This window comes from Rissa tridactyla, chromosome 6 (genome assembly GCF_028500815.1).
Source record: "Rissa tridactyla isolate bRisTri1 chromosome 6, bRisTri1.patW.cur.20221130, whole genome shotgun sequence".
NCBI classification, from domain to species: Eukaryota; Metazoa; Chordata; class Aves; order Charadriiformes; family Laridae; genus Rissa; species Rissa tridactyla.
Window position 1 is genome coordinate 42,598,261 of NC_071471.1, and position 23,015 is coordinate 42,621,275.

General features: G+C 39.5%; 1 protein-coding gene across 1 annotated transcript in view; it reads right to left on the minus strand.

The window, feature by feature from the left end:
* The window catches only part of WAPL (WAPL cohesin release factor), a 159,698-nt gene that overhangs the window by 94,662 nt on the left and 42,021 nt on the right, over positions 1 to 23,015 (minus strand). Inside the window, exon 3 of the mRNA XM_054206911.1 lies at positions 5,783 to 5,940. The gene's annotated coding sequence lies outside the window, so the exon portion shown is untranslated. The remainder of the gene's footprint in view (positions 1 to 5,782; positions 5,941 to 23,015) is intronic.

Here is a 23,015-nt window from a genome sequence, read left to right on the forward strand (position 1 = left end):
TTTGAGATCACAGAGTCCATATCCTTCAGTTAATCACTGGCCCTGAATTTCAGGGTTCAGGTGAAGGTAATGGGGCTCACTAAGCATATACAATTATTCTCATCTTGTAATCTTAAGTGACAAATATGGAGCAGGAACCACTGATGTATGTTATCCTGTGCTGATTTATTGCATCTGAAAATTGCTTCTGGCAAATGTAACTGAGAATTACATCCACTGTTTGAGCTAAAGTCAGAGCCCTGGCAATAAAGCCCTGTTTAGGAAAGTCTATTCATGTTAAAACTTAATTTTTCATGAATTGGCCTCTCTTATTATAGCTCTTGTGACAGTGTCCCAGGATCCTTAATAAACAGACTAACTGGTGCTCTCTTTACTAATTAAAATTTACAATTTAATTTGGACAATACTGTAGTATATCATGAGAAGGACTAGAAACAATTGTTGATGCCTACTGTGGATTATAGCAATGGTTTTCAGCCTTTCTCTGCTGAACCAGACTGTCCATAAAGGTGTTACAAATCTTGCTGCAACACCCAGATGAGGAACTTCCTTAAAGGGTAAGTGATTATGAGATGGTGGTCATTACTGGTAGCTCATGTTTCAGATATTTTTAATGTCCCAGCTCTCCTGATCAGTAGTGTCAGAATATTCAATCTTTTCTCTAACAGTTGAGAAAATATTTTGCTGCTATTTTCTCCTCTTGCTATAATCAAACTGATCAGCTGGCTAGGGAAAACACAAGTGATCATATGATATTGTTTTGTAAAAGCTGAACCATTTCCAGCTGCACTAGAGCAAGTGGCTTGGAGAAGTAACAGAAATAGTATGTATTTCTCTTAAAATTAAATTTTCTAGAGATCTACTTAGTGATTAATCATAATCTAACAGATAATATAATCTAATCATATAAATGAATGGTAGGTAAGTCATGGTGTAACTTGGTTTTCAAGTGCTGAGAATTGCTCAGACCAAGTGATAGTAGGGGAATAGAGAGGTGTATACACCTGAGATTGTATCAAACATTATTTCCAAAATGGAGAGAAGTCTGAGAAATGTGGACCTCCAACAAAAAGAATAATCTTTTTCTATAGATACAGAAGGTTCTTGTATGTCTTTCATCACAGCTGATAACAAAGAAAGGAGAGAAGTGACTGCAGAAGGTGAGATCTAGCACAAAAGGAGTGGTCAAGAAGTCTTTCTAAAGACTTGGACTCTTTGCTAAAATACTTGCTGTACAGTATCAGAAAGTCTTTCTTAGTTGGAGCTATCATTTTGCTTAAAAAAAAGATACTTCTATAGTATATGTAATGTATAATGTAACAAATTTGCACTGGATATCCTGCTGCAGAAGAGATGGAGACAAGGCACTGCAGTTTTGTCACGTGATAAAATAGGTTGTAAGTACAGGTATTGTGCCTTGTCAATGCTTTCAAATTAAAAATGAATAGCTATTCAAATGAAACTGTATTCGAAGAAGTCAGAATTTGCCTCCTTATTTCATGCAGAACAAGTTATCCCCCATTCCTTCCTTATGAGATACTGCTTACTTGAAAGTAGTTAATTGCTTGTGAAAGGTATGAAACTTTAACAGCTGCCTCTGGCTGAGCTGAGTCTTATCTCAGAAGGTAGCTAATCTTGCTGCAATTGCATTTGCTTGAACAATGTAATCAAATGAAGGAACAATGTGCACAAATCCAGTTCCATTATTTAGTGTCCAATAGACTGTAAAATGGATTCTCTAGTAGTTCACGAACTACCACCAAAGCTCCCCTTAACTTAGTGCTATTTGTTAAAAGAAAATACCTCCATTCTACTTATCTAGCTCCTAAAACCAGAATGATGCTATTTTAGGACTAACTTGCAAATAACCAGGTCAATATCTAGTTAACAAAACAGCTGTATCTTTGAAATAGCTTTTATATAGTTATATTCTTGTAGCACTGGGTGTGGACTTTTTTAAACTGTTATTTTTCAGAGTAAGTGTAGGCTTTTCTAAATGTTTGTAATATAACTAGTGTGTTATATGCAGCAAGATGCAGTAATACGCCTTTACTCTGTAGGGGAAAACTGTTTCCTTGGTTTTGTTTTACCATCAAGTAATGTTATCCTCTACAATGGAAGTTTCCTTCATTAGCTAACAAAAAGTCCCTAAGTTTGTGCCAAATACTGCAGTGAAATCTTTTTTAAAGGTCTTGTTACAAAGTCTGTGTACTTGCTAGCTTGCTGGGTGTGCAAAGAATTCTTGAACACAACATTAGAGTGGGACTGGCAGATACGAAACTCTGAATTATTCCACGTAATTACTGTTAGACTCCCAGAGATTAGTTTGCTGCTGATATGGTCCACCACTTCCCTGTTAAGAAAAATAGCTTGCTTATGTGTTTGTCCAATTTCCTACAAAACTAACTATTTAGTCTTCCACAGAGACAAGAAGATATTAAAATGAAGAAAGGATAAGTAACAGAGGAATGAATGAGAGAAAACTTGGAGGAAAAAGGAAGGGAGAAATGAAGGGTGGGAGGAAAATGAAAGAACAGTAAATTGGGTGGGGGATGAGAAACTGAGTAAGGTGAAAAAAGTGAGAAAAGTGAGAAAATATTCACTAAGGCAATATCTCCAGTACAACAAGAACGGCATAAGTTGGGTAAATGAATTGTTGCTTGAACTCTCAAGCTTTCACAGAACACTACTTAAATAATCTGAGTGCAATTTTTTGAGGCCGTCCTACTGTTAATTTCCTCCAGTTATAGTCACAATTTCTTTTCAACAGGACTCCAACCCTTAGGATGACATCTTCTGAACTGGTAGGCTGGTATGTGTAACACTATATAAAGTGATTCTTCTCTTCATGTAACTCCTGAAAGTACACAACGCCCTTCCAATGCCTACCATTATAGGATTTAACACGTGCGTGTTCAGGGTGGCTATTGCTCTTACTACTGAGAACTCACCTGAGAGTTTTTGCTTTTACCAGAGTTTGCTTTAGTCCAGTTCAGTGGATGACAGCTGGACCTCTATGGTTTGAGCGCAGTAAATTATTCACTTGTTTAGCAAGGATCTATGTTAGTCAGTGAAATGGTCATATACCTACTTTCCGAACTGGCAAAGGGGCTGCTAAAGCTAACTATGCTTTAATATACCACACACATAAACAACGTTAAAATCAATATGACTTAGCAAATGCTTTAGTTACCATAAGCTTCATGTCCTTATTAGGTTTGATAGAGGTTAAGTGATACCAAATATGTTAAGTTATCACACTGGTTCTTACAGACCTTCTGCAATCTTAGTTTATACCTTTTTATCTATAAACACTTCTGGAAACTTGCCCAGTTTTCAGAAACCAGTTTGACTAATAGGACTTGCTGTAGAAGTGAATTTAACCTCATTTGCTATTTCCAGCTACACTCTGTTTTTAACCTGCCTTTCAAGGAAATAGGAACTTCTAGTCAAAAAAAGAAAGGGACCAAAGGGAAAAACCAAAGGAAAGCAAACTAGTAGTGGGGCCTGAAGTTACTAAATCTCCTTCAGAGTGAGAAGGAAGTAATATTATCAGCATTTCTGTTAACTTTTGGAGGTCTCAAATGTCTGCTGGTTGCCTTTAAAAATATTTCATACAGAATTTCAGAATTTTTTTCTGAAAACTATCTTAAAAGTTTTTCCCCTGTCATGGGTGGTGGAAATGAAAGATACCTCCTCCCATGCTGTTCCTATGCTACTTTTTAATAGAGATATTTGTCTTTTGGGGAGCAGAGCCTGGAAGGGACCTTTTTCATCTGCTTTGGACATTCAAAGGCCATTCTTGTCTAAGTACAGCAGCTCTTCCAGAGGAGTCCCTTCTTTGAACAGATGATTGTGACAGACTTGCTTTACAAATTTGTAATCCTCTCACATAAATGTTATGCCAGAACCATTAGCAAGATGAACACATTTGGTGTCAGTAGATATTCCTTAAAAAATACATTTGATTTGACTTACTAGTTTTATCACAGCCCTTGCAGCTTTTTTCCATCTGTCTACAGAATAAGAAAAAACCTGCAACAAAACATCCCTGTAATGGAACAGCCTTTTATTGTCTAGATACAATAGATAAAATTACTTGGCTTTTTATCTAGCTAAAGGGAAAGGTAGCAAGATGGCATAGTCACTGTATTTCATTGTTTCCCACATCATTCACTTCTGGTGCTAGTTACAGCTTTACTAAAAAAATTCTAAATAGTTGTCCCTTAGCAAAAGACAGTTCAAATAGATATTTTTCCAGTAGTTTTACTGATGAAAAAACTGGAGAAAAAGCCCCTTGAATATCTGCATTCTTTCACATTTTTGAAATAAACATTTTTAGTTTAGACGCTTAATGCAAAAATATTGAAAGGGACCTATCAAGAGACTTATTTTGACATTTCTTTTCAAGCAAGCCCCCTGAATTTATGCTTTTCATATCACTTGAAGATATAATATCAGGTTTTCCACAGGCAAGATTATCCATTCTCTGACTAGCTCTAATGTTAATGTTAATGCAGATTACTCTTAGGAAGTAAGCTTCCTACACACCACTAATGACTTTTCAGATCCATTAGTCTGTTATGTATTATTGATTTCAGGCATTACTGATTAATGCTGTAAGTAGATTTATTTCTGCTCCTAGAGAGTAAGGGACTGGCACCTCTTGTTACTGTTGTTAGATGAATGGTATGTTACTGCTTCCTTTAGTCAGTTCCTTGCTATGTCTCCTTCTGTTCCTCTGCTCTGTCCTGTGCCACTGTACTGTTCTCCCCTTTACTATGTTTTTCTGTTTTTCATCCACCTTCTATGTAAGGGGAATTTCCACTAAACTTTGGAACATACAAGGTAGTGCAAAAATGGAAAACTCATGCATATGCAGCAGTGTTTTCAAAGTTAACAGGGTGGTGTTTCACATTTATTGCTCCTTGCAGAGCATGACTCTGCTGCTGGCTGTGAGCTGCTCTGTCTCTGGTTGCTACTGCTCTCCAGGGCCCACAGTCTGGCCCTGGTGGGGGGCTGCTGGCACTATGGAGGCTCCTCAGTCACTGCAACAGCTCCTCATCCTACCACCTCCAGGTTCTAGATTCTTTGCAGTACCCAGGTATGTGAGTTTACTTATACTGGATTTCTCATGTTTCATTAAGGGCAGTATGGTGCACTCTGAGTTTGTTATCAAGCCCTATACAACCAGATCTGGCTCTTCAATCTCTTGAATTCAGAGGCTACGAACTCCAGCTCCTTTTATCTTTGGCTATCACCTCCTGCTTTATGCTTTGGAATTACTTTGTATGTTGGATACATACACTGTAGTCACTAGCACCTCTGTTCAGTACAGATTATATATTTTGGCTATTTTCTGCATGCTATTCTACAGGTGTCTGATAGCTGATGTCTTTGGTAGACTGCAGACATCTTGCTTAATATAGTATTTAACTCATCACCTGCACTTTTAAGTCCCTCATTATTTTTGTTGCACTGCTGTAATAATTAGACTTCATATTAGGCTGTCAGCACTGATAATCTACACCATATTTCAAAGCCAGTTTTTTTTAAATACTTCAGTGAAATTTTGAGGAAAATCTTACTTAATGCCAGGTTATCAAATGTCTGTAAGATTTGGTCACCTAAATTAATTCTCAAAAATGACAATGTGCCATCAGCTGTGGGACAGAGCAATAGAAACCACATGCCTATGTGAATCAAGGCTTGGGACCTCAATATAACAGATAGTGCAGGTGGTTGTAAAAGAAGAGTTACAGAATGGGAGTTTTAAATGTACCTGATTCCACATGTCTGTGTGATGTTTTCCTGTTAGACCTTGTCACCTAATAGCCATGACTTTTCTGCAAGGAGATCCAGAGCCAAGCATTCTGTATGAAGTGGAGCAGAAAGGCCCTCAGGTGGGGGCAGGTTGTTAAAAAAGTTTTCTGGTAATGTCTGTGAAGGAAGAAGATTGAAATTAAATCAACTGACTAGTATCTACTTTTGGTAAATAAATCAGTCAGTGTAAAGTTGTATCCTAAATTTAAACAGTGTCAATCTCCTGCCTCATATCATGCTAATTAATTCTTTCCTTTGCTAATCACATTACATAACAGAAGAGGGAATGTGGTTATTAACTCACTTCTGTTAGCATTAACTTTTTCCCCTTGTTGGTTATCTTCAAAGCTTCTGGACCTTCCAAGAGACTTCAGAATACATAGGAGGACATTTAGGCACCCTATTCCCATATAAGTGGCAACCCATGAGAGACTAATCTAAAACTACTTTGTCTCCTCAAGTACACAAGTTACTTAGCATGTACTATCAGAGCTATATGGTTGCAAAGAAATATATTTCTTGGTGTATGGTTAGAAATACAACTGTCATTTGCCCAAGATATTTTGGACCTCAGGACTCCAACAATCTTAAAATACTACAAGTATTTTCCTTCAGGAATATTTTTTCCTTCTTACTTGCTTTCCTTTGCCTAGCCTAAACGACAAAGTTGTGGATAATCAGTGCAAAGTCTTTTGAACTCCATCCCCCAGACCTATAAGAACAAGATTTCAAGAGATAAACACATGTTATTAACTTATATTAATATGAATACATAAGCAATATTAACTTGGAATTATTTACCTTGGTGCAAATAGATATAGGGAAAATGTATGCCCTAAGCTTTAGGATTTCTAGCTGCTAACTTACTAGCAAGCTAAAAAGAATAGTCAAAAATCCTATTTCCTTCTGTCACTCTCCTAGCAACCACAAAGAAAATGCCACTTGAAATAGTTTCTGATTTTTCTCACAGTCACACTGTACTCCTCCTGGTCAAGCAGAAGGGTTCTGTAGTATGGTCAAATAAAAGGATCTGTTTGCATTCAAACCTGGTTTGTCCCCTTGTATGACAGGACAGTGTCACCATAAATGAAAGTCAGACCCTCAGGCAAATTCAAATTTCAATTGTTGGGTTGTGGTGCTGTCTTGAAGAGCACGTGTTGAACTGTCCTTTTCCACAGCAGGAAAGCTGCACCCCAGTGTCTCTGCTGACCTCTGGGAAGCTCAAGTATGAAATTGTTGTCCCTGTCTCCTGCTAATGATCTGGACTGATTTGGATCATGAGTAGGAGATAGAGATACAGTTAAAAACTAGGAGTACCTATGGCAATTTAAGGGCTTCTGTGGCAAATGATCAGTTTGTTGCATGTTTGTTTTCTAAAAACATGCACCATGTCAGAACTGCACTGCCAGTTATGACACAGGTTGTTTTGTCTCTCCCTCATATCTAGCCTGCTTAACCCCTCACTGTGCAGCAGTAGAAGCTCTTGGTTTTAGACTCAGTAACACCACATTCCTATAGATAAATTGAAATAAATCATCACAGAACATGAAAACAGAGCAGCGAAAGCAAGGAACTTCAAATGACAGTGCAATGCCTCTGTATTTGCATTAATACTGTTATTTACTGGAACTGTTCGGAAATTATTTCACTAGCTCCAGCACTGCTGACTTTTACTAGTTTTTCTTGCAGACATGAAGATTCTTTAAGATTGCCTTAGTAACAGATGCAGTAATTTCCCTGCATTATCTATCACTGCAGTGGTAAGTCCCTTACCATTTATTTTTGCTGACACTGTCCCATCGTGAAGACTTTGAGATTTTCTGGTATTTAAGGAGAGATTTGTTTTTTAACATACCATTCTAATACACTATTTCCTAAAAAGGAATCTCCTTCAATACACAGAGCAGTCTCCTGTATGGTTTCAATACAACATTTAAGTAATAGAGGCGACTTCTGAAGTGGTATGTGAAGTAGTCCCAATAATAACAGAAAGCTCAAGACTAATTCAAAGTCACGTTTCTTGGGTCTGCTAGTACTAGTGGGACAGAAAAAGCAAAGAAGTTTAAAAAAAAAAAAAAAAGCAGACCTCAGCATAATGAAATTTTTTCCCCCCATGTGCTGCATTTCTCCCATAGCTATGCCCCGAGGGTAGATTCAACTCGGCTAACCTTAGCAAGAGTTTTACAACTTGTTTCTGCTAGTCATCAATGCCCTCTCTGTAGCAGTGTGGAGAGAGACAGGCAACCCTAGAGGGTGGCTTATTCTGGCTGTCTTAGACACTTATCGCAGAATGGAATGACTTGGGAGGGAGGCATTTAAAGAGGGCACACAGCTAGTTCAGAAGAGACAGCTAAGTAGCCTCGGCCATTGAAAACTTAAGATGAACACCCACTTTTCTAAGGTCTGTATCTGCATAAAAATTTTCTGGTCAATCAAAAGAACTTAATCCCTTGGATTGTAATTCTTTTTACAATGCCAGGAAGCTGTTGCAGGAACCTTAGGAGATGTCTAAACATTTGTAATTTTTTCCTTAATGTGGATACAGATTCTTTTGGCCTGAAAGCTCATTTGTATTTAGAGCGCCACCATTTTATCAAAAGATACTTTACCTGGAGAGCACTTCAGTTTCAACACAGCACTTGGTTTCTGAAATTCAGTACAGGGGAAATGAGAAGTTCACATTATAGCTGACAAATAATTTTCTTTACTCCAATTTCTTGAAAAAGGATGGAGGAAATGTGTGGGTTTTGTACTAGCAATTGATGTTTAGGAAAAGCTGTAAAATGCTCAAGCCTCTGGCAAAACATGGCAAGCATCTGTTGTAAACCAAAAAAATCTTTGGTAGAATGCTAGATGCTGCAGTCTAGCCTGGAGAAAGGTTTCTACCTCCAATGCAGAGAAGTTTCTAAACAGTTGGACTATTGTGTAATTGAAGACCTGTGACTGTTTCCTGAAGAAAGGAAGACAAAAAGGGAACTCAGATCAGGGAACAGCCAAAATAATCACATACATTTTTGCTAACATCAACTAAATGAATTTCTAGTAGAACTGCTTGGTAATAAAACCTATAAAAATACTTGCATATATATTTTTTTCTATAGAGGAGAGGAATTGCTATTGACCATAGAATATCAATAAAGACACTACCTATAACTCAGAATACTAATTTTATCAATGAGCATTTATTTCCAACTAGTGAAATCTTCTGTCAGACAGACAAAATTGAATTAAAATTGGATTTTAGTAAGGGCTGGGCGGGGAGAAGTGCTTCCATTGTGATTTCTCAAGTACCAGAACAGGAAAACAACTTGCAAATGGCTGGACAAAGATAAACTATTTAATTTTTAGTATATTTTTACTTCAACAAGGGAAGTATTTGTATATGTGAATATTCTGGGAAAAATATGCTTTTAACATTTGCTCGTGTCTACAAAGTCAACAAGTTATAACCAAACCTTATCAAATTCTAAATTATATTATTCCAGAAGTATTGCATGAGTATCCACATGGTTAATTCCTCATGTCAGCATTCACTTTTGGGTTAGGTCCTTTGTGATAGGAGAGAGATGTTTTTCAGATTTTCATCTCACTAAGATATGGTGTTGGTTTTTTTTCCCTGAAGCTGCATTCTGAGCTCATCAGTGTGGAGCTGTTGTTTTCATATTATATGCATGTTAGAATTTTTGAGCCCTGATATGTTCTTACCGCTCTGCCTAATAGACCCCAGTCAACAAGGAAGAATTCACTTTCCTCCCTACAGTCAGACAGTCACAGAATAGCTGAGGTTTGACAGCGCTTCTTCAGATCATCTAGTCCACCCACCCTGGTCAAGCAAGGTCAGTTACTGCAGGTTGCTCAGGACTGTGTCCAGCTGGCTCTTGAATAGATCTAAAGATGGAGATTCCATAACCTCTCTAGGCAACCTGTCTCAAAGTTTGACCACCTCCACAGTAAAAAACTGTTTTCTTGTGTTAAGATGGAAATGACTGATTTTAAATTTGTGTCCTTTGCCTCTTTTCCTTGTCTATGTCATTCTTCTTATTAAAGCAAAAATCTGAAACAAGATTTTCATTGTACAGTTTGTTTTGATACAGACTTTATCTCAATAACAGCTGCACTAAATCAAATGCCTTCAACTAATTTAAATCTAGTTCTTCAGAAGCATTAGCCTAGTATAGTTATAATAATGTAGCTATCAACAAAAATATTCAGGTGAAATCTTGTGTGGAAAATAGCATGCTTATTCAGACATATGTTAAAAAGTGTCTGTTCCTTTGACTTCCAGTAGTAGCTAGAAAGGAGCTAGAGGCTTTTTTGGTATTCAGTCCTGCCTAGTCACTAGTATGTCATATGGAAGATCTTTTACAACACTTACTTTTCAAACATATTTATAGCTAGGAAAAATTGAAAAAAAAAACCCCACAAACTCTTAAAAGAGCATTTTTATGCCACAGTTATTGTTACATTTCTGGAGTACTGATATTTGAAGTCCTTTTAACAGTACAGAGCCAGCATTATCAAGGAAAACTGCTGAGTTTCATCTTGGCTCATACATCATCATAAAAGTTGCTAGCTACACATGACTGAACACTGTTATTCATGGTGAAATTGTAGAAACAACTTCTCTCTTCCCTTAAATAATTAAATGTAAATAATAATTAATTAAACCTTAACTAATACAGCTCCGGTGCTGAATTTCAGGTATAATTTGTAAGACTCAACTGAGATGAAGTACTTCTAAAAATTATGTCAGACAGCAAACCGCACCACCAGTGGGATATGGAGTTATCTGCCATTCCATAGTAAAGCTGGAATTTTCCTTTTTCAAAATTTTTGCTCAAGTCTCCTAAAGCACTGCCTTCCAGTTCCTAATTCTTTTGTTGAAACACAAACCGTTACTCTCATAGAGGGCCAAATGGCTTATACTTTACCCTGTTTGTTGCATATGTCGCCTATTATTGTATTTAATGTCCCTCCAGAGAAGCGGACCTAAGTTCAATGTAGAAACAATTATGACACTGGAAAATCATCTGCAAATGATATCCGTGGGCTAGATTACAGCTGCCCCTCTCCTTTGTTTCTCTATATGACACACACTTTGTTTTTAACGATGGTACTCCTGTGTTTCATGTTTCTGGTGTAGTTTCATGAATTTTGGGGAGGGATGGTGTCAAGTCAGGAAAACATGCCATTATTTCTGTTTTTTGCTGTAACCGTTTTGGTGCAAAGGCCGTGCAAGCTCGCATTAATTGGAAATATTAGATAGTTTTCAGACACACAACTTAATGTGTGATACCAAGTTGGCAGGGCAGGTAAAAGCAGTAGCTTTCAAAACTAAACACAAACAGCAAAGAATTCCTCAGAGTTTAGTTAGATAAGTACCCTGTACAAAAGGCCATCAGCATCTTTGAGTTCTATGCACGCGCTTTCAGAGTACATCAAGTGATCTCAGAAGAAGTACACAGGTGAAAGTCCAGAACCAGTGCTCCAAAATGCACTCACACAGATCATCATTAAAGGACTAAAATACCCAGCTCCCTGTGGGTGAATATTTCTCATAGTATGATCTCTAGCGTGACCTCTCAATACTGATCATTACTTCCAGTTTGGGAGCATATATATTCATAACTGTACTGGTTACCAAACATTAAAAACTCAGCCCCAGTGGAATGGTTAGAGAATGCACAACAGTTGTTCTTTTTAAAGTCTTCCCTCCGTTATTTTTCTGCACTCAATGAATCGTGAAGAGCCTTTTACTGCAGTAATGTCTAATGAGTGGAGGTAAGAAATTCAGTAGAAGCACCATCAAAGTACTGCAGGAAAAGCCTGAGAAACAGCAATGATTAAAAACTATTTAAATGTTGCATTACTCTGCTAGATTTCTGGTTTTATTGAGCCTCTCAGTTCTTAAAGCCTTATTCCTATACAAAGCACATGTTACTAAATCTTCAGCTAGTCATTCTGGGTGCTTCAGTTGCAGGCACTTCTCTGGAATGCAAATCTCAGAATTCTGATCATCAAACCTTGAAAATCAGAGCTTTTAATAAGGCTATTTAGGATCTTTGTTTTTTTTTTAAAGATGTTGCATTAAAATCTGTGAACCAAAAATTCATTTTAAGAGGAATGATTTCTGTTCCAATCATTATGACAAAGGAGGGAAAGGGAGCTTGTATCTCAGCTCATTTGTTCTGGCAACTTTTTTGAAAGGTACTTGCATACCACGAAGAGAGTTGCTGAGCTGAGATGAAAACTGGTTTTGTAGTATGACTGTGTTTTAAATAACACAAAGCTTTCCAAGAGAGGCTGTGTTAGCTTTTAGATTTCTGGGCTTGTGCTCGAGCTAAAGAGCAATTTGACATGGACCAAAATAACTCCATGGTTCAGACCGCAGCCTTTCTTTTCCCTGACTTTTATGTCGGTAACTTGAAACTACATTCTAACTTACATACCGAATCCTCTTACAAACCCACAAAAGCCCCATCGATGTTTGATTTAGATCACTGAAATATGATTTGAGAGGCATAGATTTGCTGAGCTGCATATAGTTGGAGGCTGAAAAGTGTATTCTAGGGAAATCTCACCATGTTCTTGCACTCTTTCCTGGCATGCTGCTTTTAGCTACTGGATGTTAGATAAGACTGGACTGACCCAGAATGGTTATTCTCATTGTCTTCTGTTCTTAGAGATATTTATTAAATACCAACATCTTTCTCTAATGCAACAGATGATTTAAAATAACAAATAAATAAATAATGCCTCATGAGATTGCTTGCTCTTAACTCCACAAATGTCAGAAGATTCCAAATCCAAACTTAAGATCCTAAATAAATGGCCAGATGGTAAATAGGTATTTAGGGTGACCTCAGTGCAAGGTAGTAAGACTGTATTTGTGAAAATGTGCTCATTTATTAAGAATTTAATTTAGCATAAAGAATTTAGTGGTGAGAATTTAGTAAGAATTTGAGACTCAGGGTCTGTCAAGGGCCTGAGTGCACTAATAGGTCTTAATTGCCCTGACCAGCCTCACCTGACACCTTCATCCACCCCCTTTACCCATGGGGCTAGGGGCTGCATTTAAGCTTAGGCTTGGCCCTGCACTTCCTTCCTTAGCCTGTCACAGCTATGCCTGTACCTAGCCATGGAACTCACTGATCTGGCCCTGGGTACTGTCACTGACCATGACTTGCTGCCTTTTGCTCCCAGCTTTGCCTCGGACCTACCTCGCTGGCATGGACTTGCCTGATGGCCTAGGCTCCCAGCTAATCCTGACTACCATCCCTGGGTCTGCCTGGCTCACCTGACTCATATGCTCTGAGATGGTGCTCTGGCTGGTGAGGCTCCTGGTTTATTATTGTCCTCTGCTCCTTGGCCCCTGTAGAGCAGCTGGCCTTTGCTGTTCTCCTACATAGTAAAACACGTATGTCCCAATTTTAAATTCTTGCTCTTCTTTATTATTAGTTAAACTTGTTTGCTTTAGCGTTTGAACACTGGACTGCTTGATCATCTTAAAACATCCCCAGGAAAAAGAAGTGCTACTCTTTTTGCTCAACAGGTGTTGAACTGAAGTTGCAATAGAACCAAGTCACTTGTTAAACCATCAAGAAGTTCCTGTGGAGAATGAGGTCCTGTAGTATTCAAATCAGCACAGTGAATGGAAAAAAAACCCTCCCTTGTTTTCCCACTGTAAAGCAGCTCTGGAGGGCTTGTCCAGAAACTGGATTCTGTCAGGTAACAAGCATTGCAAGGAAGGGAACATGCTTTGGAAACTCTTTCTGTGGCAGAATCTTCCTTGGGCAATTTATACTAGCTTTGCAGTTGCTTTGTAATGGGAAGCTCAGATCCTCGAGTGATAAGAGGTGAGTTAGTAGAGCTGTGTTGACTCGTGATCTGAGGAGTAGATCCATGATAAAAGTACAAAACTACTTAATTCAGTAAAGGTAATTAGATCTGGAAGCTTATTGTATGTTCTGTGGAATATCTGTTTTGGTGCACTATAAAGTTGACTCCTAACAGGTATGCTATTCCTTAATTGTGAAATGTTTATGCTCAGAAAACAGGTTTGAGTTTCTTTTGGTATCTAACTTCAGAATGCTGCCACAAGATTATTTTTCTATTGTTTTTATTGAGTAACCAACATGATTGTTGTTGACTTGCTGTCTGCAAGACACTAGAGCACACTGAGATCGCTGCAGTTGTTTGATGATGGTAACTAGTTCCGATTGCTGCACAAGGACACTTCTCTGTGAACTGCAAAATAAACAGCCCTGTTCTCTCAGTTTAAAAGAAGTCCAAGAAAGTAACTCTACCACAAGTCAATGAATTAGAAAACAAAAAGACTGAGTAGACCGTTAAGTATGTCCATAGTCAGCAATATAATACCAACAGTTTGTACTGATTGCATGGCTAGGATTTTTTGAACTTATCTTCACTTAAATTTGTGAAGACAGAAGTGACTGCATTTCTCATTGCCTCTTCTCCCTGTCAATGAGTTACTATAAACACTGAAAAAATGTAGTGTTTTCACTTCTCGTGTCAAAGGCAGCAGCAATGCATTTGTTGAGTAAAATATTCTTTATGTAATAAAGGCAAAGGCTTAACTTTTTGGCTGGGTAGAGTTCTTTCTTGGGGGACCAAGGAGAGGACAAGAATTTTACTACTAGTAAATTACATTTTGTTACTAAATTCTGCAAAAAGGGGTAAAAACACATGAAGAAAATGTTTTTGTAATCGGGGAAAAATGCCTCTAAATGTCCATTCTTTATCAAGGTATTCTGCGGTCTTAAGTCCCATTACTGAAGCTCTACTTAGAAAAGAGCACATTGATTTTTCTTACTAGGAAAAGAAGTAGCTGAATCATTCAGTCAGAAGTGAGATAAGGCTTATCTAAATCTGATGTCCCTCATCATGGGGTCCACTTGTTTATTATACAGGGAGAGGTTGGTTGCTTCCTACTGGTGACATTCTTAAGTTTCAGTTTGTACAAGAAGGAAACTGTGTGGTGGTGTGCAAAATAGCTCAACTGCTTTGGGGAATCAGGCCCAGAAATTAAGTCCATATTCAAGGATGCATGTTTTTAATATGTTTTGGTGTTTCAAGCATATTTGTAGATGTCTAGGAAGAGTGTAAAGAATACAGGTATAGCTTTCCCAATCACACATATGCCATGCTTGTCTATGTTTGTCTGCTGTGCTGCAAAATTACTACCCAACTATGTTTTCATGATTTGCACCATCATCTGCAAGTCATGACCAGGAATGCCAGTTTTGTAGGGAGCAGGCAGAATTATAAAAGAAAGAGTAAAGGGAGAAATAATAGTTTGGCTTTCTGAGGAATACAGAATACCAGTTTGGAAGGGATTTTAGGGATTATCTAGTCCAATCTTTCTTTGCGAAAGCACAGTCTAGACAAGATGGCCCAGCACCCTGTCCAGCTGGATCTTAAGTGTCCAATGTTGGGGATATTATTCCAGTGGCTGATTGTTCTCATTGTGAAAATTTTTCCTCTTGTGTCCAGTCAGAATCTCCCCAGGAGTAACTTGTACCCATTACCCCTTGCTTTTTCCATGTGTCTCCTTGTAAAAAGGGAGTCTCCATCTTCTTTGTAGCCACCCTGGAATGTGGTGATAAGGTCCTCCCTAAGCCTTTTTTTCTCACAGCTGAACAAACCCAATTCTCTCAGCCTTTCCTCATACGTCAGGCTTCCCAGTCCTTTGATCATCTTTGTGGCCCTTCTCTGGACCCTCTCCAGCCTCTCCACATCCTTTTTGCATAGTGGGGACCAAAACTGAACACAGTATTCTAGGTGTGTCCTGACCAGTGCTGAGTAGAGTGGGATAATGACTTCTTTATGTCTGTTGGTGATGCCCTTGTAGATGCAACCCAGCATCCTGTTGGCCTTCTTTGCTGCAGCAGCCCACTGTTCACCCATATTGAACTTGTCCACCAGGACGCCCGGGTCCCTTTCCACAGAGCTGCTCCTCAGCTGGGTAGACTCCAGTCTGTGCTGCACTCCTGGATTATGTTTTTCTGGGTGCAAGACCTTACACTTGTCCTTGTTGAACTTCATATGGTTCTTGTTAGCCCACTCTTCCAGCCTATCCATCTCTTCCTGCAGGGTGGCTCTCCCTTATGAGCATCCACTCCCCCACTCAGTTTGGTGTCATCAGCAACCTTTGCCAGAGTACATTTGATCCCACCATCCACATCACTTACAAAGATACTAAACAGCACTGGGCCCAATATGGATCCCTGGGGGATCCCACTTGTGACAGGCTGTCAGTTTGAAAAGGTGCTATTTACCACCAACACCCTCTGGGTGCAGCCTGCCAGCCAGCTCCCCACCTCCTGCACAGACCACTGGTCTCCACTGTAACGCATCAGTTTCTCTAAGGGGAGGCTGTGGGGAACTGTATCAAAAGCCTTGGAGAAATCCAGGTAGACAATGTCCACTGCTTGCCCCACATCAACTGAGCAGATTACATTGTTGTAGAAGGCAATCAGGTTTGTCAAGCACTATTTGCCCTTGGTGAATCTGTGCTGGCTTTTCCCAATCATGTGCTTCATTTGACTTGTGATAGCCCCCAGGAGGATTTGTTCCCTAACTTTCCCAGGGACAGAAGTAAGACTGATGGGCCTATAATTTCCTGGATCCTTGCCAGCATTTGCCTGGATCAGTGCCAGTGTTTTTTATCACTTTAGTTCATATAGGTTTGCTTTTGAGATGTTTGTTTATTCAGAAGGCTTTCTGTTTTGCTTTTTAATCTCTGAAAACAATCTTCAAACAAAGTATACATTTTTATTAAAACAAAAGCCTGAGCTTCAATTGACTTTTTATTGTAACCACACTGAACTATGTACCAATTCATCACCAAAAAATTAAGCAGAGTATATTTGTTAAGGAAATTCACGACACTATCAGAGAATAGAAGTCCACCAGGTTTTCATTACTCTCATGCCTAGAAATGTTAGGCAAGTTAAAGCATTATACCAGTACAGAATAAGAAGTCTCTGCTCCAAAGAGCTTGTTATCAAAGTATAGGGAGACAAGAAATGGAGGCATACTGGCAGGAAAGTAGCAGGTAACAATAAGACAATATAGGTCAGTGCTGACCATATGGCCAGTAGGCTCTGTGTGCCTGCAGCATAGCTATTGCTAGTGTCTCTTGTTGCCACTGCCACCAGCATGAGAAACTGCATGAAGACAAGCAAATCATGCATGTTGGAAACTCTGTTCAGTGAATGATGAAAATGAGCATCACTGGCTGACAGAATGTGAGAGCTGGCAAGCCAATGCTGTCTGAAAGATGATAGGTAAGCTGGAGATAGATAATCCATCAAGGCCCTTGGAAGTGAAGACCAGCGTTATATATCTGATTTAATAGAAAAGGGAGAGTCAAAGAAAGGGATGCATGGCAGTAACAGCCAAAGCAATGGGCTGGAAGAGGACAGGATCAAGATGAAAAGGGCTCAGACTCAGCTGGACATAGCCGCACTGGCACACTTGCATCCTGTCTGCAGCCTTGTGATAATTGCCCTGTACATTCCATTAATTAAGGTTGGAGAAAAAGGATGTCATGGCAACTGAAACCAAAGCCAGTGAGAATCTAGAAGAGGCATTTAGCAAGAGTAGGTATTAATAAAGGCCACGCTGTAGAGTTAACCAAGGAAGAATCTATGTTCATTTAGAGGCCTTATGTGAACACATAGGAAATCAGAGTCCAAGGTGATGACAGGCAGGATGATAGCACTAGCAGAAGAGTTTATAAAGAAACGGGCATATGGCTTTATGCTTCTGTACCTTGAGAAACTGATTATAGAACTGTGGTGGATTTTCTTTAGCTTAAGCATTAGGTCTGTTTGATTTTGGACTTTGTGTGAAAGGTTTCAAGTTGCAGCAGGGAGAAACTACTCATAATGTCTCTGTTCTCAGTGGTCATGACAGAATCCTGCCCAAATCTTGAACACTGTTGTAATCTGAGCCAAATCCTGCTTCAGCTGCTGCTGGCTGATTTGTCTGGAGCAAGACACTTGTCACTGAAATCTCTTACAGACCCATCTAAAATATCCTCTGGTATATTTAATTTGCAATCACTCTTCAGGCTGTTCGCAGAAACAATTCAAATATGAGATTTTGAAAATTCAGTGATGTTAGTGAGTTTCTCCCTCCCTGTCCTGCCCTAATTCCTGGAAGTACTGGGCACAGCTTAGGCTAGAAGAGCAAAGCACAGGGCACTTGCAATAGCTGTGAGCTGCTGAGACTTAAGCTGCAGGCAGTGATAAAGCTGTCTGCTTATTAGTGCAGTAACACAATTTTCTCCCACCAGTAGGCTGACAATCACGTATTTTATTCTATTTTTTTCAGAATCACTGATGTTATTTCTAGAAAGCATAAGATTTATTTCACAGGGGTGGTGTAAGACAAGACAGTATGTGCCAGGAAAAATAGCTGTATAACCATCAGGGCAGAATATGTATTCTCTGCGGATCGTTTGAAGACAATAGTGCTATTATCTAAGGAGAAAGATGGTAATTCTTTAATATCAAATGAGACCACACTTTGTTTACCTCTGGTTATCATGAACTATTATTTCTCAAACCCCAGCGTTTTCATTTTGATTGCTGTGTGTGGGTACAAATTGCTTCTTATTGTTCCTCTTCCCTTAGCCTTCTCATCAGAGACCTGGCTGTCTCCATTACTGTCCTCTATCTTAGCTATCAAGATATTAATGCAGCCCCACCCACTGAAAGGCTCTAGTCACCAAGTTCTTTTTATTCCAGAAGTAACTACCACATAAGTGGATTAGATTAAAAACCAATCAAAAAACAAATGCTACCAGTTGTTCTTCCTGTCAGCCGTACAAACTCTCTAATCAAGCTGACCCAAACCTGGCCACTGTGTACACCTCTAATGGCAGTCAGTACTTGACTGGGGGAAAATACTTGATAAGTAGAATTTCCCTGCAATTTTATTCCTCACCCCTTCTCTACCAATAATTCTTTTTTTTATCTGAGTCCTACCCTATCTGGAAAACATGCTATTCTGCTGTATGTCTGCATAAGTAAATCTTTCATAATATCTGCTTCCAGCAAAGATTACAAGGCATCTTGGAGACCACCGTGTGCTGCCCCCACCTTTCAGCCCACTGCAGATTGGGTTGCCTGGGGCACAGACCTGATTTATTATGGGCAAGAGAATAGCAAGGGAAGTTTCCTTTAAGTTGTGACCTAATGATTGCCTGAAACGTGGGGAGGTTGTTCTTTCTGCAATGATACAGCAACTTTTCTATCGTTTTTAAAACATGATTTGTCCCTACAGTAGGCACTAAACTGCACCAGCACAATCAGCTTTATTTCACGCATGTGAGAAGGACTGGGAAGGTGAGAGCTCTTATTTGGGAACTGGAAGCAGGGAAGCTTCCAGCTGAAATTATTTGAGAAGAGTTTGGTTAACTAGAGTTCCCTGAGAAGGGCAGGTTTTGCACAGAGATTAAGCTGTAGGAGACAGGGGAGGATGAATCTGAGAGCTCAGTGCACAAAACAAGGCAACGTGCTTTTTTTGGAGGCACTGCAAATCCAACTTGGCTGGTCTGGAGAGCCCTTTGTGTCACTGCTTTGTCTTCAGACTCTGTGAGGAAGGGCAAGAGGGAGAGAGGTGGGTTGACCTTTTCAAGCTATGCGGCCTTGAAGCAAGCCATAAGCCACTAGAGTAAGCTGGAAATACTACTGGGGAAACTAAGGCAGACCACCTGCTGGATTGTGTCTTGCCATAGAGTGGCAGTCTAATGCCATATTACAGAGCTAAATTTATACTGTTGAAGAGATCACTCATATAATCTTTTCATCTCAATGGAAATTACCTTGTGTTTGAATGGGCTTTTCTAAATCATTCTTTCTGGTCTGGCCCTTCTGTACTCAGCCCAGCCCTGGGATTCTCACCGCCCTGCTGCGGGGCTAAACAGCTCCGCAATGTTACAGGCTTGCTGGCTGCACCCAGTGGTTTGTGCTTTTGCTGTTCACCATAGAACTTGGCTACCCTATATAATTAGAACTACCTATGAGGTGAATTACTCACTTCTACACCTAATGAGAAACCACGTTGATTTGACTTACTGTTTTCCATTTTGTCTATTGATTTTTGGGTAGTCCTAGCAGTTTGCTCCCATAAAAGGCCATACAGAACTTTATACTCAGTTTAACAATTTTATTTACAAAGGGTGTTCTTGCCTCCATGTCACCTTGCCAAGTTACTCCAGGCATGAAGAACGAAATTTAATTTCTATGATTAACAGAGCACAAAGAAGAGATATGCTACACAACTCTCTCCCTGCTTTGTTATTTGGGGTGCCAAAATTGCAGTACGTTGTCTGGGAACAGTTAGGAAGTAGGAGAGTTCCCACCTGACACATCTTAGCTGTTAAAAGGCAAAAAGAGCACAGATGGGTGAAACCAGATTTTTGCATAAAATGAGCAACCAGATTTCACCTGCATATCTAAGCAGATAAGTTTGTTGCAGGTACCAGTACAAAAGCAGGCCTCTGAAAATGCTTTTGAGAGAAATGTGTTCTCAGACGTTACAGCCACAGCAATACCTAACACTCAGGGCTCACAACTCCTATACAGGAGGGACTGCGTAAGGAAGGCTGCTGTAGACTAAGATTTTATAGTGTGGTATTGCCTTTTGAAAGGCGGATACTGAAAATGGATAGGCTTCAAGTGAAAAATCAATAATTCCTCCCTCTATCCCATCACTTACACAAAGAACTAGCATGTTTAGAAGACAAGCAGAGCGTATTTTGAGGGTAGCATTGTTATCTTCAAGGTGTTTTACAGGGGTTATCACTATCATTTTCCCCATCATAACAGGGTAGAAAAAAATCACCCAACTTCCTTTCTTTGTGCATTCCTCATTTGTGGTAACTCAAATACCAGAACTGTATCTGCACTCAAAGAAGAGCGCGAGTTCATGTTTTCCATTACTAAGCAGTTTATTCCTCTCTCCTCGTATTGGCTTTGAAAACCTAGGTGGTCTTTTGTAAAGTTTAAGGAACCCCAGGTGAGCTTTCATAAATATGTCTTAGGGACCTTAATGCCTGGCTGACCATACCCCTGGTCTTCTAACTCCCCTGGCGTTTCCCAACAGCAGTCTTTATCTTCTAAGCAGCAGATTACCTGTTCTTGCAGGCGACTGTATTCCTACAGACGAGCTAAAGCCTAATTCCACACAGAGCTCCCAGTCAAAGAAGAGGACACTGTTCCCTTTTATGCATGTTGAAAGAATTCCTACGCTCATGTGGACTTTAAATTTTAACCATGCATTATCTTTCCCTTGTCCTGTTAGACAATTTGCTCAGTTTCATGGATGGGCCCCAGAGAGTCCATGGTCTTTCTGCTATTTTTGCCTGTAGTTTATAAAAAGCTAAGAACAGAAGTTAATTACCAAGAGTAAGATATGCAGGTGAAAGTCAGGACTCTCAAACTGGGAAGGATGTTCTCACCATACCTCAATGTGACAGAATTCAGAGAAGGCTTTTTTTTCTCCAGAAGTGACTAGAGGGCAATTCAGACCTGGGCCATAAGCCAGGTGGGCTTCCGGAATGTTTCACACACAAAACTGTGGCAGAAATGTTTGAAAACTTTAGGGTGAGCAGGATGGCTTTAGAAAGTACCTGGGGTCATGAGCTGATACATTTTCTCCATTAATTTCCCAGGGATACAACAGAGGTGAGCTTTTGGTGGAGAATAAACAAGGGAGAGATAGAGGGCAAATTTCCCTCCAGATCTGTAAGTCTAGCCTTCTGATGACTTTAAGCCTTGCCTTACCTATGAAGAAAACTAACTATTGCTCTGTAAAATACTTTGAATTGTTTTCTCTGGTTTAATACTGCATATAAAACAGAAGCAAATCTGAGAGAAAAAAAGTGTCATGAATGATTTGCTATCATATCTCTTTATCTGACTTCCCAAGCCCTAGGTAAACAGAATGCAATGCCTCATCCTTCACACCTTTTGCAATTCTAGGACATGACTCCTCTCCTTCCATGGAAGCTGAGCCATCACATACAAAATAGGTCATCTGAATCGCCTCTAGCAATTGGCTATAATACAAGATCAGACAAATTTAATCATAAGAGAACATTTCCATTGGACATGACACCTCCTGCCTTTTTAGTAGTAAAATGTAAAAACATCTTCCAAAAAGGTCCTGTCCATCAAAATGTCCAACACCATGGTTTGTTGCCTCATACCTGCAGTGTGCTGCATGCAAGCACTGTGTATGCAGGAGCAGAGTGATGGATTTGGACTTCACATTAATGTCTTTTGAAGTTTGTACCATTAATGCCACGTCCACCATTGTCCTGATATTGATGTGTCTGATGTCACACATAGAGAAGAAGGGAAAAGCACGCCCTAGAAAATGACCATAGAATCTAAGACACTGACAAAGTTAAAAATTGTCAGGTGATTAGCCATCTCCCAGCTCAGTTCTGCCACAGCTAGTTCAAATCTGGCTTGTTTGTGTCTACCTAACACTGCAGGGCAAGGATGAATCTCCCTATGAAATCTCTCTGCCTTTCACAACGGTTTCAGTAATAATTATTTGTAAGGTCTCACAGTTTGAGAGCCTGTAGAGTCTAAGAAGTGTCTCTTAGTGCTGGTTAATGTTCAGTGGCCTGGTGACACAAGGTAAACGCTACCTTCCTTTGATGACTATCAAGGAAACGGAATCTGCAGCACTATAGGTGAGTGCTTTTGATATAGAGGCACAGCTCCTGTTCATGCAAAGAAATGCAATCCCTTTTCCGTCAATTTAAGGTTAGGTACTGTGAGTGCTAATTTAAGAAATGATACGTGAGAAGGGTAATCTGCGCTGAGCTGAAGGAATACAGTTCCCATCATTACTATCACAGCCTTCTCACAAAGACTTTCCAGAAACAGTTCACACCACCTATTTTTATTACCAACTGCAATGAAGCTAATAGCTTGCATTAGGGTAATTTTGATGGTGGGTGGAAGGCCTAAACTCTGTGATATTCAGGCTGTGGTATCTGCTAGAACAGCTTTTTCACACTCTGTGCCTAATTCTCTATTACAATTAAACTTCACTTTACCACAGTGAAAACCATGCCTTCAACTGGGAATACAGCAATTCATATCTCTGCACAGTGCAATGTAAACCCTAACTAAACACAACTG